The sequence below is a fragment of the Seriola dumerili genome, unplaced genomic scaffold (genome assembly GCF_002260705.1).
Source record: "Seriola dumerili isolate Sdu_G_001 unplaced genomic scaffold, Sdu_1.0 BDQW01000169.1, whole genome shotgun sequence".
NCBI classification, from domain to species: domain Eukaryota; kingdom Metazoa; phylum Chordata; class Actinopteri; order Carangiformes; family Carangidae; genus Seriola; species Seriola dumerili.
The window spans coordinates 5,340,065-5,355,111 of NW_019174424.1; the positions used below are offsets into that span (position 1 = coordinate 5,340,065).

Here is a 15,047-nt window from a genome sequence, read left to right on the forward strand (position 1 = left end):
GCAAACCCCACACACACACACACACACACACACACACACACACACACACATACAGTATACTACATGTACACTACTTGCAAATTCACACGCCACATGCATTACAGACTGAAAGGACTACAAATAGCCTTATAATGGTCTAGCTGCCACCACTGTGTGACATAAATACAAAACACACACATACACGCACATGGATGCACACACAAAACCCCGGTGCTTGGGCTGTGCTAAATGAAAGCATCATCACGTACGGCGCAGCTGCTGCAATGCCTGCCACATTAAGCAAGCCTAATGGCTTTCAGAGCAACAACACAGTGTAATGGTTGTACATTCTCGAGCATTCTGTGGAATCAGCGGGACATTCTGTTCGTCGGGGTACGCATGTCAGTCTGTCAGGGGGCCTTCCGGATGGTAAAGTGGAGGAAGTTTGTATACACTGCTATGAATATAACTTCATTTGTCTAGGTTTCTAAGAGTTTGCATTCATGAATGAAAATATTGTTTTTTGTTTTGTGCCGCCACTGAATTTCAAAGGGATTTAAAAGGATGAATATTCACTATGCGAATATGTGCGAGGTCTGTAGGAGAGAGCAGGTAAGAAGTATGTGTGCAAAGCTCACGCTGGTTAGGAACATTGCGTTTAAGAGCTGCTCCAGAGGAGAATAAATGTGTGAGCGTTAGGGGTAAATATTAGAATGTGCAGCCAGGAGTAGAGTGAGGTTAAAGCATGCAGATTAGTCGGGACACCAGGAGGCGCAGGGTACACATTAGACTGTGAAGCCATGTTGATGATCCTGCAGGTTTCCAAATGAGCTCTGATTAGCCTGAGAGTGATTTCAGCAGTCTCGTCACATCAAATCTCTGCCCTTCCCTTTAAATTCTACTTCCTCGTTCTCACTTTCCTTTTCTCTCCTCCTACTCCTCCGGTCACACTAAATAGAGAGAAAACATTTCAGCCAAAGTCTGGCTGCAAAATTATACACACCCAGACGGTATGGGTGTTCATGAACATGTGTCAACGTGCATGTCTGTGAGCCTGACTCCATTAGAATCTTAATTTCATCAAAGCAAATGTTGTGCCTGTGCTTTGGGGATGAATACTGATAACAGTCAATTGATTTCTTAATGCATTATTAATACTCCCCAAGTGCCAGGTCGCACGGATAGTTGGAGGCTCATTTTCCTTACAAGTACACACATGCAGACACAAACAGAAAGCAACACAGTGCCAGAGGCCAAAAGGGTTCCAACGGAACAGAGCGTACGCTGCACAAATCCGAATGTTACAAAAGCAGCCAAATTAAGATTTGGGGGGGGGGGGGGGGGGGGGGGGCAGCACCTACTCAAATTAGAACGCACCTGGCCAATCAGAGCTTACACAGAGCGACTGCTAAAAACCAGTTGCTGACACAGGTGTACACAAAAACATTTTCATTTTAACCTCCCTCCCTCCTGGGTTTCTTCAACTCCTCCTGCTTCAATTACTAGCCCCTCCTGCAGCGACCTGTCTCTCCCCGATGCTCCTCCTCCCTCCTCCTCGTCCTAGCTGTCCATCACCCAGCGGCTGGTTGGCACAGAGCTGACTGAGAGCATACAGCAGATGGTGCGATGCTGTCTGTGTGGCAGGCCACTAGCAGGACACCAACAGCCCCTCCTTTCCTTGGTCTCTGACCCCCTGCAATCCCTGCTCCTTCCTGCCACCCACCTCCAACAACACACACACACACACATACATACACGCCCTCCAGCATCACCCAGCCCAACCAGGTCACCTGCTGCCGAGCTTAAAACAGCTATGGCGCACACACAGAAACACACACAAAACACAAAATGAAATATTTTATGGTACCTGCTACATTCAAAGGAGGTCACAATATGGCACCATTACATGCACGGATTCCCCCTTATATCTTTGCCACACTCCAACCGACATCAAGATGACAAGAAATTTTATTGACATTCACACATACACTCTCACTCTCACCTCGCTCACACACTCCCTCCTCTCTGGCTCTCTCTCTGTCTCCTATAGAGACAGTTTGGTTAATGAAGTGCAGCGTTTCTAGCCTGGTCAGCAAAGTCAATATACTGTACTTACAACCTTCATCACGAAGCAAACGTATAAATATTAGATCCTTATTTGCAATAACCTGGTCAGGCCACTTACAGGGCGCAGTGAATCCAACAGGAGCTCATGTGCAACATCATAAGCCGACTCAGTGAAGCAATACGAAAATATACAGTTTGTATATACTGCATAAATAAATGAACACGGAATACATACAGACAGACATGAGCGCGTGTTTAATAAAACTTCACAATATTAATATTTAATACGTACCTTGCGATGATGGAGCAATGTTGCTGAAAGCTACAAGCGCAAGTAAAGATGATCGACTGCAAGAGCCATGTTGAGGCTGACCAGGGGCAGGGCAAGGGGCGGGCTAAGCGGCGGTAAGCAGGCACAGGTGGTGGGGTGGGCACTTCCTCAGCTTACACCCTCCCTGAGGGTGATCCTGCAGGCAGAGAGGGACAGAAATAACAGACAGGTAAATAAATGCCCGATAAAAATATTGTATCTGTCTGTGCAGAGAAATGATGCTACTGTTCTGTTTTTCATTCTCTCCCCTCTCAGTATGGCGCTTTGAATTAGATAATGTTGGAATATGTGATGGTTACTCTCGTGACTGGTACACCACACTAATGTTTCATCAGAGAGGAGGAGAGGAAGAAGCTCCCCTGTGGTGGTCAGGTAGAAGATCAAACAGGGAGATCTGAGCCATTTTGTGCAGGATGGCATGGCAACAGCTGTTGCCACCACCAGCTCATCACTCCACAGTGCTTGAACGCTTGATTGAATCAGACATGCTACATATGTTTTGGGGCTGTTAACAGTGCTAATTCAACATGTGAAAATACATGTCTCCTGTGTGTGTGTTGTGTGTGTGTTTGCGTACGGGCATGCACACAAAGTGAGACAGTGAAAAGTGGTGACTTCAGTCAGCAGTGCTGTAGGGCTCACACATCTCATTTGCCTAATGAAAATAATCACCAAAGGAACTTGAGCTCTGATTTTTTGACAGTGGAGCCTGCTCTGCCCTCCAGGGCTAAAAGACAGAAAACAGTAGAGACGGTATTGTTCGAGCTAATACTCCTCCTGCTGAGCTTGCTGATGAAACAGACAGATTGGACTGTGTCTGTCTGTGTTGTGTGTATTTGTGTGTGCTTGTGTGTGCAAGTTTTTTTTTTTTTTGGAAGGGGGGTGTTGAGAGGATTTCCTTTGATCTCTCTAACCCTCTATCCCCTTTATATGATTGATCCCTACCAACTTAGATTGTTGAAGGGCATAATATAATAGATTAATCATTCATACACCCCCCCCACTCTCTCTCTCTCTCTCTCTCTCTCACAAACACAACATACACACAAGTTCAGCTTCTTGTACTTGTGTTGGGTTCACGAGCCTCCGGTCCCTTTTCAAACCTCAGTAATTCAAGAAATCCAGATGTCCCCATTTCATACAGCCTTAAATAAAGTATTAAATCAACATCATTCAACATTCAGGGTTAGAGACAGCATTTTTCCACATTATAGCAGAATATGTGATGTTCTTCAAAACACATGTGGAAAAAAATCTAACAATAGTTCAAAGGAAATATTTGGAGCAATAGGTATTGAATTTATAACAGTAATGCTAATCTTGATTCTAAACTAAAAGTCAGGCACTTAGAATAGTACTAGAATAGTAGAAAAAAAAAAAAGTCCCTGAATTTTTTTATTTTTATTTTTATTTGTCATACTTGTATGTTTGCTCAGGAAGCGAACACACACAACACCACACAGACACGGCAAGCTCTCTTCTCCTGGCAGCTAAGATGGCAGGTCCTGAGTGACTGGGTGGCTTCAACCCCCTCTCGTCATCAACACTGATTTGGCTTCCCCTCCACCTCTCCACACCCCTCCCCTTTCCTGACCTTCTCTGATATTTACCTCCTCCCCAAGTGGCAACGCCCGGCCCACAGCCACCGACCTGCCTGGGTGGCCGCTGTGTGTGTGGATTAGTATGTTGGATGACGTGGAGTGCGAGCAAGACAAAGTGCGAGAGAAGGGGAGGGCAAACAGTGAAGAGGGAGAGGAGAACGAAGGCGGAACACGGAGTACAAAGAATCATCCGCAGCAGCTGTTCTTTACACCAGGGTTTATATTTTATCATACGCACAAACACGCAAACACACAACACACACGCAAAACCTCTGTGCTAGTGCAGCCTGTGCTTTAATTTGAGTTTGTTTGCGACCACCCTCTATGACCAGCAGCTGAGAGAAAAGGACACGCTCAGAGGGAGGGCAGAAGAGACAAAGAAAGATAGAAAAGCAGTAAACAAATAGCAAATAGACATGTGTGTAGTACTGTAGAAGCCTTGCTCTCTGCCTCTCCCACGGCTTTTTACTCTCCTGCTCCCTGCCTCCTCTCTCCACCCCTCGCCATCTCACTTATTATTTAATGTTTCCAAAACGTGATCCCCTCCCTGTGAGTGACAGGGGCTTCGTTTTTTTTTTTGCTCCAACTTTTGTGGTTTTAATAAGAAAAATCTGTCTTTCCTCTTGTTTCTTTGACGCTGCCTCTGTCTGTACTGGTCACAATAGGTCTCCTGTGCCGTTCTCAGAAGATGAGGAAGGCGCGGAAAGAGAGCAGGGAGGAGGAGGCGAGGGCGATTTGGGATTGAGGGAGGGAAGGAGAGAGGGAGAGAAAAGTGCCGTGGTTTTTGGATAAATTGCATTTCATATTTGTGACAAAAAGAAAGCTAGCCATTACAACAACACTCAATTTCAGTGTGGTGGAGGGGAGAGAGGAAGGAATGAAGGAAGGAAGTGAGGAATGGGTGGAAGCCCAAAGTGAAGAAGAAGAAACAAAGGGATGATAAACAAAGAATGAGGGATACAAAAAGAGGGGAAGCATCATGCATCCTGAGTAAACTAAATAAACCCAGAACAGGAGCAAAAGGAGGTGAGGACAAATGAAGTAAGTGATTGGTTGCTTTCTGTATAACAAGAATAAATAAGAAGGAGTGGGAGGGGAAACTGCTGAAAATAGCCAAGTGAGAGAAGCAAAAGGAGTAAGTAAAGAAAGCAGGCACGTAATGGAAAAGGAGAAAGTATCTTCTTCTGCCTGCGTCTATGAGTCAGTCTGCTCTGGGTAAGAGGAAGGGTTAGGAGTCTTTTGCAGGTGTGAGATGGGTGTCCTTTCGCCCTCCATGCTCTCGCCTACTTGGAGGATGTGTACGTGCCCGAGGCCAGAGGCTGACCTTTTTGGCACTGATCACATCACCATGTTATATCATCACTGTTTCTCTTCTAAATAGAGGCAGAACATCATATCCTAATGAGACGGGAGCCCACCAAATGGGAGACGCGACTAGGCAATTTGGACTGCACTGGTGGAGAGGTGAGGAGGGCGAGCAGGGGAGAAGAGAGAGCGTGACAGTAAGTGGTAATCAGCACAAAAGACAACATGTGGCTGTTCTAACGGAGCGCGGTGGAGTCACACTTAAGTATACAGCTCTGTATCTTGTTTCTAACGCTACCTCTGTTTCTTCAGCAAAAAAAAAATTTAATTACAGGCTGCCTTGATCCAAAGCAAATAACCTCATTATCTTACTTCTTATTGGATCATTACGATAATCACCACGATCATTAGGATCTTGTTTGCTTTTAGCAAGACACGCATCAATCAAAGAACAGGATTTTGGTTTGCTTTTCATTAAGTCCTTTTTATACAGGAGGTGGGGGGTACTGTAAAAGGCTGCGTATGTTTGTCACGAGAAACTACTCATGTTTACCCGTCATGCCAAATCATTCTGTGCAGAAGAAAGAGGCATTTAGGAACATTACCTGACCAGAATCAAAAGGAGGGAGGAACAAAGAGTCTACATAGACAATTTTTGCTGCATAATTAGAAAAGCTGGGTTGCACTCTCAGAGCTGCTATTACGGTCAGACTTTCTCCGTGTTTCTCCCACTGAGGGGAAAACCATATCAAGGCGTAAGACACGTATGATAAGTGTGAGGTCGCACTAGGTTGTGTGTGTATGTGTGTGTGGCTGGCCAGCCCAACTGGTCAGGTGAGGTATAGAGCCACCAACTACTGACTGGACTATCACTGCAGCTTTAAAAGTGAATTCAGACAAAAGAAAATTTGCCAAGAATGCTTTGCACACATTAAAACGCTCTGGAAACTCTAACGTCTTAATAGCATTTCAATACATTTGAAGAATGAAGTATGTGTATGAACAAGTGAAAATTCATGCCAGGGCAATGGGGGCAGAGCGAGGAGCGGGGAAAACACAAACACACAAATTTATTCGTGTTGGGAAAACACTCATGAATGATTTTAAAGATTTTGACAGTCATAAATTTATGACGGTCAGTTCTTCCATGCAAAGAGAAGTCTTTGCATCTGGAAGATGAAGCACCAGGCCATTTCCCATGCTATTAGGATTGATGTTTAATGCCTCGAGTCAAAACAAAATGAAAAAATTAATTAAAATATTTAAACTAAAAATCAAAATACAAAAGGATAAAAAAATTACTAAATAAAAATTTTTTATAAAAAATCAAAAGTATAAGCAAAAAAGACTAGTTCTATATGTGTTATTAATAATATGTTTAGTAGCAAAGCTACCCACTATGAAGAAAATGCATCTGGCTCCTAGGCACCGGCTCAGTCGAGTGTGAAAAGAACTTGGAGATAGAAGGCTATATATTGGGCAATCACATCTCACTTAGAAATCAGAAAGTGATGCAACACTGCCTGCATTAAATATTTGTAATCAAGTTTTAAAAATTCAGTTGACAATAAACATCCAACATCACACTTAAATTGGAATAACTGCACACAGCACACATTGTTTTTATCAGTGCTTTGGATTTTGGTATCCAGTCAACACGTCTGAGACAGACACTTTATTCCAAAAGGAAAGTTATCACTAGACTGCAGTGAAGGCTAGCCATGTAGTATTAGAGTTTGCATGAGACTGCAGAGAATGACAAAAAACGTCTATGCTTCGCCTGGGGGCCTCGGTAAATTCTCCTCTGACTCATTGGTGCTGAAGCTTTGTCACACTCCATACTCCTATTTGACTCTCCTGAGTTAGGGCAAGAGGGAGTAATACATGGAAGTGTAACAAGTAAATGAGGATGTGACAGAATTCTTATTACTTCTTCACCTCCATAAAACTAATCCACTTGCCAAAGTGAAATAATTATCTTGTTTTTCTTTTCGAAAACGTAAAGACATACCATGAAATATCAATCTACCATCGCCATCTGCGAGCGAGCTTTGCTGAGTGGGAGGCTGTGTTTTTACTGTCAAACCTGCCTATCCAGGATGCGAGTTTGACATTTGAATTTTATTCAATGATTATTCAAATTAGGCCAAAGTGATGAATTTGGACACACTTTCCACTTGCAGTGTGTGTCAAAAATCAGCCATTACACAGGAGCGATGGGAATCAGATCAGTCTGATTATGAGACAGTGTTTTGCCTCAGTCACTGTGCTGAAAAAGTGACATCAAGGGCAAAAGCCTGGCACACATCTGAATGCCATTATCTTATGAATTTCAAACAGGAAAACCATGACAGTTTAGCACCCCCCCCCCCCCCCTTAGTGGTCCTCTAACTCGTAAACTCCAAAAACATAGGTTTAACATTAATTTTCCACAAATTGTGCAGTCCCACCTCTGACACCCCAACGCAGGCCAAAACCAAGATCGAATACAATGTCACTGCGAAAAAAAATATGATACCAGCTTTGTATACTAAACCGCTCTGCCTCCCACCCAATCTTCATTGTTATCTTCCAGTTGCCTCACTCACTAATCTCCCTAAATCCTTTTTTGTGAGCATCGCTAGCAAAGACAGCATAATAGCATTAGATTATTATTCCTTCCAACAACCTGATTCTATTGCATTTGCATTGATGCCTCAACAGCCCGCACGAGCTTGGCCATAGTGGAGACTGATAGCCTAACTGTAAGTTTTTAACACTAGAGACATTTCATTCAGGATGGAAATGTTGTTAAGCTAGCAGTGACCAACAAGCACATTCAGGTCAGATCATCCCAACACTTCTCCATTTTACTGTGGTAGTAGTTAGAGCCGGAGCCTCTGGTGTGGATAGTATCTCACTGCTGCGCAGCAGGGCTGTTTATATAATGACACCATTGTGCCGGCTGTGTGCAGATGGAACACATCAGAGCTCTTGTAATGGCGTGATTAGGGCCAATGTTTTTGATTACTGACTCCGGAGAGCGGAGGATAGGCTTGTGAGTCAACAGGGAAATAAGGCTCCCTCCAAAACAGCACCCAGGGAAAACAAGACCTATTTGAAGAAACCGAAAGCAAAGAGGGAGAGACAAAAAACAGGGGAGACTTTAATGGAAGTGTGCTTTAAGAATGCAAATGGAGACAAGGGAATCTGCAGAGCTGCCAGAAACACGCGGAGCGATATCCAAACAGGGCTAGTGTTGGCTGTCAAAGAGGGTAAAGGCAAAGGAAGGGGGGAGGGAGGGGTGAGAGAGAGATGAGAGAGAGCAGAGCCCCTCTCACTTTATTCAACAGACACTCCTGAACCACTTTTTCCAGCCTTCAGCATCCGCCCTCAGCTCCAGCTTCTCCGGAACACCTCCTCATCTCTAGAGTCACGCTTTAACGATTGTATGTTTCCGAAACAGTAGCAGTTCTCAAAAAAAAAATAAAAAAATACTCAGTGCTTATATAAAGCGCAGTAAGAAAGCCCAATATTCCTGATGACAGTTTGTACATGTTATCGGAGTGCACGAGTATCTGAAGGAGGTCGCTGTGTTGTGATAACAGCACGCGGCATCTGTGAAATGAAATGATAGAGATAGCTCTGCCCCTAGCCAGCCACCAGTCACCGCGCAGCAGAGAGAACATGCTCCCCGGCGCTGGTCTTCAGTGTCTCTAGTGTGGCCTGTGATTTATTCTAGCGGTGGAGAGCTGTCCCACTGTTCATTATTAACTGATGCAACAGGAGGCAATGCCACCACCCATCAATACTGGCCCTGGTGATGCCGCCACAGCTGCCAGAGGAAGTGACCTCACTGCCACCTGTCTTCTCACACAGAAACACTGGCTGCAGGCCTCGCTCTAATGGGCTCTAATATCTTACAGCGTAACAAACCTCGACCGCAGTTTGGCAGTCCACCTCTCAAGCAATCACCAAAAAACTGTACATTAATTGCAATTTTGCAATTGACAAAAGGTTGAAATGTGTGATCTAGAAAACATAGAAATCTCTTTAAAAAACACTGGGGGACGCAGAAAGTTGAGCTAACCAATTGTGCTACACGTCTCGTGCGCTGTGCCACATAACCTTGGCCTTGTTTTCTGGCTTTCTGACTTTTTTTCTCACGCTTTCTACTCAATTTCTTCCCGCTGCTTCTCAAACCTCACAGTCAAAATTAGATATGCTCAGATCAGTCAACCCTGCGCTGTCAACTTTGTCAGCATGAGTTTGCGTCGCAATCAATTGGAGGAAATGAATAATTCACTGTGACCATTAAGTCCTCAACAACAAGAGTTGATAATGCCGGCCCTGATCATTAATCTTATGAGCCACCAACAATGGATTATGATATAACATGAATAATGTTATGAAATTGTACTCTCTGGTGAATCTTGCTCCCTCCCGCCCTTTGCATTTGAGCCTGTTCCGAGATGTCACTTGCGCTGTTGACTGCAGCCTGCACCCCGAGTGCCTGTGCACCGCCAGGCTGGCTAGATCCATCTTCATTAAGGACAGAACGGCTGTGAAGTTGTGTGTATTATTATCCAGTGGTCTATTATCTGCTCCAGCAGGGCAACGCCGCCTCACTGTTGCGTTACAGTACAACCCATAGCCAAGCATATGCTGTGTACAAACACGTGACGTGATGCACATCACACAGACAGAATTACATGAAAGTATAGATATGGCATCTTCCAGCACAGGCACAACAATCCTTTAACACTCCACTATATCACAGCTATCTTCTCTCTCTCTTCTCTCTCTCTCTACTCTCTCGTCTCTCTTCATCTCTCTTCTCTCTCTCTCTCTCTCTCTCCTCTCTCTCTCGTCTCTCTCTCTCTCTAATTAATAGCACAGACTAAAACAATTTGCAGATTAATCTGCATGCTCACCCCTAATGGACGATAGACAATAATTCGTGTGGAATAAACTCATTCGTAAGCTATTTAGCTACCTTTGGGATCAACAGGCGAACACCCGCTGCGAAGTGTTGTGTCAGTAAGATGCATATGATCATGGCTCGAAGCATTGCACACATGTTCACCCACATTGCACACTCTCACACCATGTACACACAGAGAAGAGCCCACCGCGGGGCGCCACATGTCGATGTTACCTAGTTAGATCTGTGGCACAAAGTGGAGCAGGCGATTCAGAACAAAAGAGACAGTGACATTTAAAAATAGTGTTGACATTCTTTTTCATCTCAATTTGCTGAGACCTTACAATGGAAGTTATCCATCTTTTGTGTCAGTGGCACCATCAACTAGATTTAAATTTCCCCATCACATCTTCAACTTGCCAACTTTGGGGATCACGCCTTCTTTATTGCAGGCGCCGGTTTGCAAGTCAGTGAGACTAGTTAAGAGTCTGGAGGATGAAACTGACCAGAAACAGAGCTAAGACTTTATATATTTATATATTCCTAGTGTTTGAACCGAGTTCAGAACAAATCAGTCCACTCATTTGCTTCATCATTGCCTGGACTTATAAATGTTTTTCTGCTAGTTCACCAGTGAAGTGGTGTGACCATGTAATTTGACCATCTAACTGTATCATGCTTTTGTTTTAACTCGCCAAATTGTTCCTCCTTTTTCCTCATTAAACATGTTTCATCCCTTTCACTAAATTGTGTTTAAAAAAAAGAAAAGAAAAGAAAAAGAGAAGTACTGCTCCGCAGGCTGCTCAACGAATGTGAAGCGGACATTCGTTGTTGGTTGCTATGGTCGCAGTTCAAAGGTTGTAAGAACATGCAAGTCTAGTCTGTCAGCTGATAAAGAGCAGCCCTTTTTTTATTGTTTACAGCCACTAATCTGTGATATTGCTTTCACAGTATCAACGTTGATCATTTTCCAGGTTCAGGTTTAGAATGTCTACACGATAGCTTGAGAGCGCTGTTGTATTAGAGAAGCTGCTAATATCTGAGCTTTACACTTCACTACATAATAAATGCGGAACAACGCACAGAGCAATCTGAGCACCTTGTATGAGGCGTATGACTTCTCACCTTTAACGTGAGTGCACATTAACTAAACTTAAGATGAGTTGTATCTGGACTTTTATCAACCCAGTGCCTTCTCTCAGTTGGGCAGTAGAGTACCACATTTAAGTTTTAGTAATTTAACACGCTGCAACTTTAAAAAGTGCAGTTTCCTTCAGCCTCTCCACCTGTCTCGAGTTATCCAGATGATTTTTGTTGCCGAGCTCGCGAGTGGGTGTTCGCCTGTTTATACTGGATGCAAACATGTTACCTTTCCCAAATGCACGTCTTGGAGAGGTTTGTGTAGTGCAAAATGTTGTGTGTGTGAATGTCTGTGTGGTGTTTTGTGTTGAGTGATGTATTCTAATTTGATAGTAGTGGCCCAATCTGCCTGCCAAGGTTATCCAGCTTTGGGATTGGCGAGTGGGGCATCAGGACGATTCTGACACAGCCAGGCCGTTCCTGACATGCCCCCAATTCTAAACATGGCTGTCCACTCACTTCCTTTAACTCTTCCTCTCTGTCTGCCTTGTCCACTACATATCCCCCCCCCCACAACACACACACACACACACACACACACACACACACACACACACACACACACACACACACATACACACACAAGAAGGATGCACACTGATGGTGTCCCACAAACAGCACAGTAGCAGCCTTCATAACTACTCAGGAATAATGAGTGGAAATAAAAGTGTACATGTACACACGCATGGACACATGCAAACACGAGTGTGTGGTCATCTTATTTCAGCTAAATGCTCAACGCAATCGTATAAACATTCATTTGTATCTTGTAAATTTGGCAACGACTGAATAAACAGAGAAATTGCGACTGGTGTTTGTATAAATGAGTTCTGAGGCAGGAGCGGGCAAAATAGATGCTATAGGACCTTAATCAATTCTCAGCACAGACAATAGGTGTAATATGTTCTATTACTTCAGGTGTCAGGAACCAGGACGTGGCATTAGCGTGTGAATACCACACGAGCACACTCGATAGCTAAGTGTCAGAGCTACTATTTACAAGTGAACAATTGTTGTGAGCTCCTCTCCTTTTGTCTCCACTCCGCTTAATCTGCCTCCTTTTTTTTTGTTTTGAACAACCACACGCAACCGCACAACAAGCAAGTGCACACATTCCAGCTTTGCGTCCCATAGGAGGGACAGGCAGTGGCTGTCTAGATATTATAGAGAAGCGTGGGAGGACACAGCCCAGAGCCAGAGCATACAGGACCTCAGTTGCAGTAAGCTGTAGACAGGTGCGCTTTCCACTGCCTCTTCTAGTTAATTACCAACAGCGCGGTGCTGGAACGCTTTGCCCGGGATCCACAACCAGCGTAACACCTATCAGTTGCATGGAGAGGATCCAGCAGGGTCTGTGCCGAGCGCCTCCCCACCACCGCCGCTTATAGGCTGAAGCTAAGCAAGTATACACACAAAAAACACAGACATGAGAGACACTCCCCACTGCATTCTACACACGCACTTGTAATATTTTGTATTGTATTCGTTTGCGCGCTGGCGTAATTGGTTTACGCCTTGGACATTGTGCACCCAGACACACACCTTCAAATGGAGCGCACATACACCCGCCACGCCTCTGCCACACTTCTTTTTCTTTCTCTCCAAAATACTCATTTTTCCCTCCAATTCCTCCTCGTTTCCCGGAGGGCCCTGAGTAAACATCAGTTATCGACACATGTCGTTCTGGTCGTGGTCTCATGGAACCTCCTTGTTTCACGTGACCTTTCTTCCCCTCGCCGTTCCGGGAGTCTCCGGGCGCTGGTCACCTCTGATCACTCCTCCGTCTGCCTTTGGTTCGGGTAAAAAGGTTCGGCAGAGAAAGGAACCGAGCAAATAAAGGGAAGCAGCGATCAACAGACATCTCACTGGCGCCGCCTGCTGCTATCCAATGAAGATAGTACTGTTTGTTACTCACCTTACCTTATCACCCCTCCCCCTCTACATATCTCTCTTAAACCTCACTCTCCTGCCCTCCACAACCCCACCGCCCCTGTTTTGTACTCGCATGTCTCCCTCCACCCCTCTGCAGTTCTCATCCTATATTGGCTCACATCTCAATCAGCAGATCCCAGTTTTGCTTCATTCCCCATCAATCAAATGGACGAGTTTTTGACTGTGGTGTAAAAATTAAATAACTCTCAAGCCAACTCAATGGGGATTGCAGACCATTCACGCCAGTGATCTCTCTCTTGTGGGGCGCGCCCTCTCTCGCACACACACACATACACACACACACACACACACACACACACACACACACACACACACACACACACACACACACACACACACACACCCACCCATCTGGACATGTGAACACACTCATATAAACACAAAAACTCAAACAGACTCTGGCTTGTACACATCACTATGCACTCATGGACATACTGCACGCACACGCAGACACACACACACACACACACACACACACACACACACACACACACACACATACAGTATACTACATGTACACTACTTGCAAATTCACACGCCACATGCATTACAGACTGAAAGGACCTACAAATAGCCTTATAATGGTCTAGCTGCCACCACTGGTGCACATAAATACAAACACACACATACACGTACATGGATGCACACACAAACCCGGTGCTTGGGCTGTGCTAAATGAAAGCATCATCACGTACGGCGCAGCTGCCTGCAATGCCTGCCACATTAAGCAAGCCTAATGGGCTTTCAGAGCAACAACACAGTGTATGGGTTGTACATTCTCGAGCATTCTGTGGAATCAGCGGGACATTCTGTTCGTCGGGGTACGCATGTCAGTCTGTCAGGGGGCCTTCCGGGATGGTAAAGTGGAGGAAGTTTGTATACACTGCTATGAATATAACTTCATTTGTCTAGGTTTCTAAGAGTTTGCATTCATGAATGAAAATATTGTTTTTGTTTTGTGCCGCCACTGAATTTCAAAGGGATTTGAAAGGATGAATATTCACTATGCGAATATGTGCGAGGTCTGTAGGAGAGAGCAGGTAAGAAGTATGTGTGCAAAGCTCACGCTGGTTAGGAACATTTGCGTTTAAGAGCTGCTTCCAGAGGAGAATAAATGTGTGAGCGTTAGGGGTAAATATTAGAATGTGCAGCCAGGAGTAGAGTGAGGTTAAAGCATGGCAGATTAGTCGGGACACCGAGGAGGCGCAGGGGTACACATTAGACTGTGAAGCCATGTGTGATGATCCTGCAGGTTTCCAAATGAGCTCTGATTAGCCTGAGAGTGATTTCAGCAGCTCTCGTCACATCAAATCTCTGCCCTTCCCCTTTAAATTCTACTTCCTCGTTCTCCTTTCCTTTTCTCTCCTCCTACTCCTCCGGTCACACTATAATAGAGAGAAAACATTTCAGCCAAAGTCTGGCTGCAAAAATTATACACACCCAGACGGTATGGGTGTTCATGAACATGTGTCAACGTGCATGTCTGTGAGCCTGACTCCATTAGAATCTTAATTTCATCAAAGCAAATGTTGTGCCTGTGCTTTGGGGATGAATACTGATAACAGTCAATTGATTATTAATGCATTATTAATACTCCCCAAGTGCCAGGTCGCACGGATAGTTGGAGGCTCATTTTCCTTACAAGTACACACATGCACACACAAACAGAAAGCAACACAGTGCCAGAGGCCAAAGGTGTCCAACGGAACAGAGCGTACGCTGCACAAATCCGATGTTACAAAAGCAGCCAAATTAAGATTGGGGGGGG

The 15,047-nt window shown here is 44.7% G+C and overlaps 1 protein-coding gene across 1 annotated transcript in view; it reads right to left on the bottom strand.

Moving 5' to 3' along the window:
• The window catches only part of adgrl1 (adhesion G protein-coupled receptor L1), a 69,864-nt gene that overhangs the window by 53,682 nt on the left and 1,135 nt on the right, over positions 1-15,047 (bottom strand). The gene's annotated exons all lie outside the window — the stretch shown is intronic.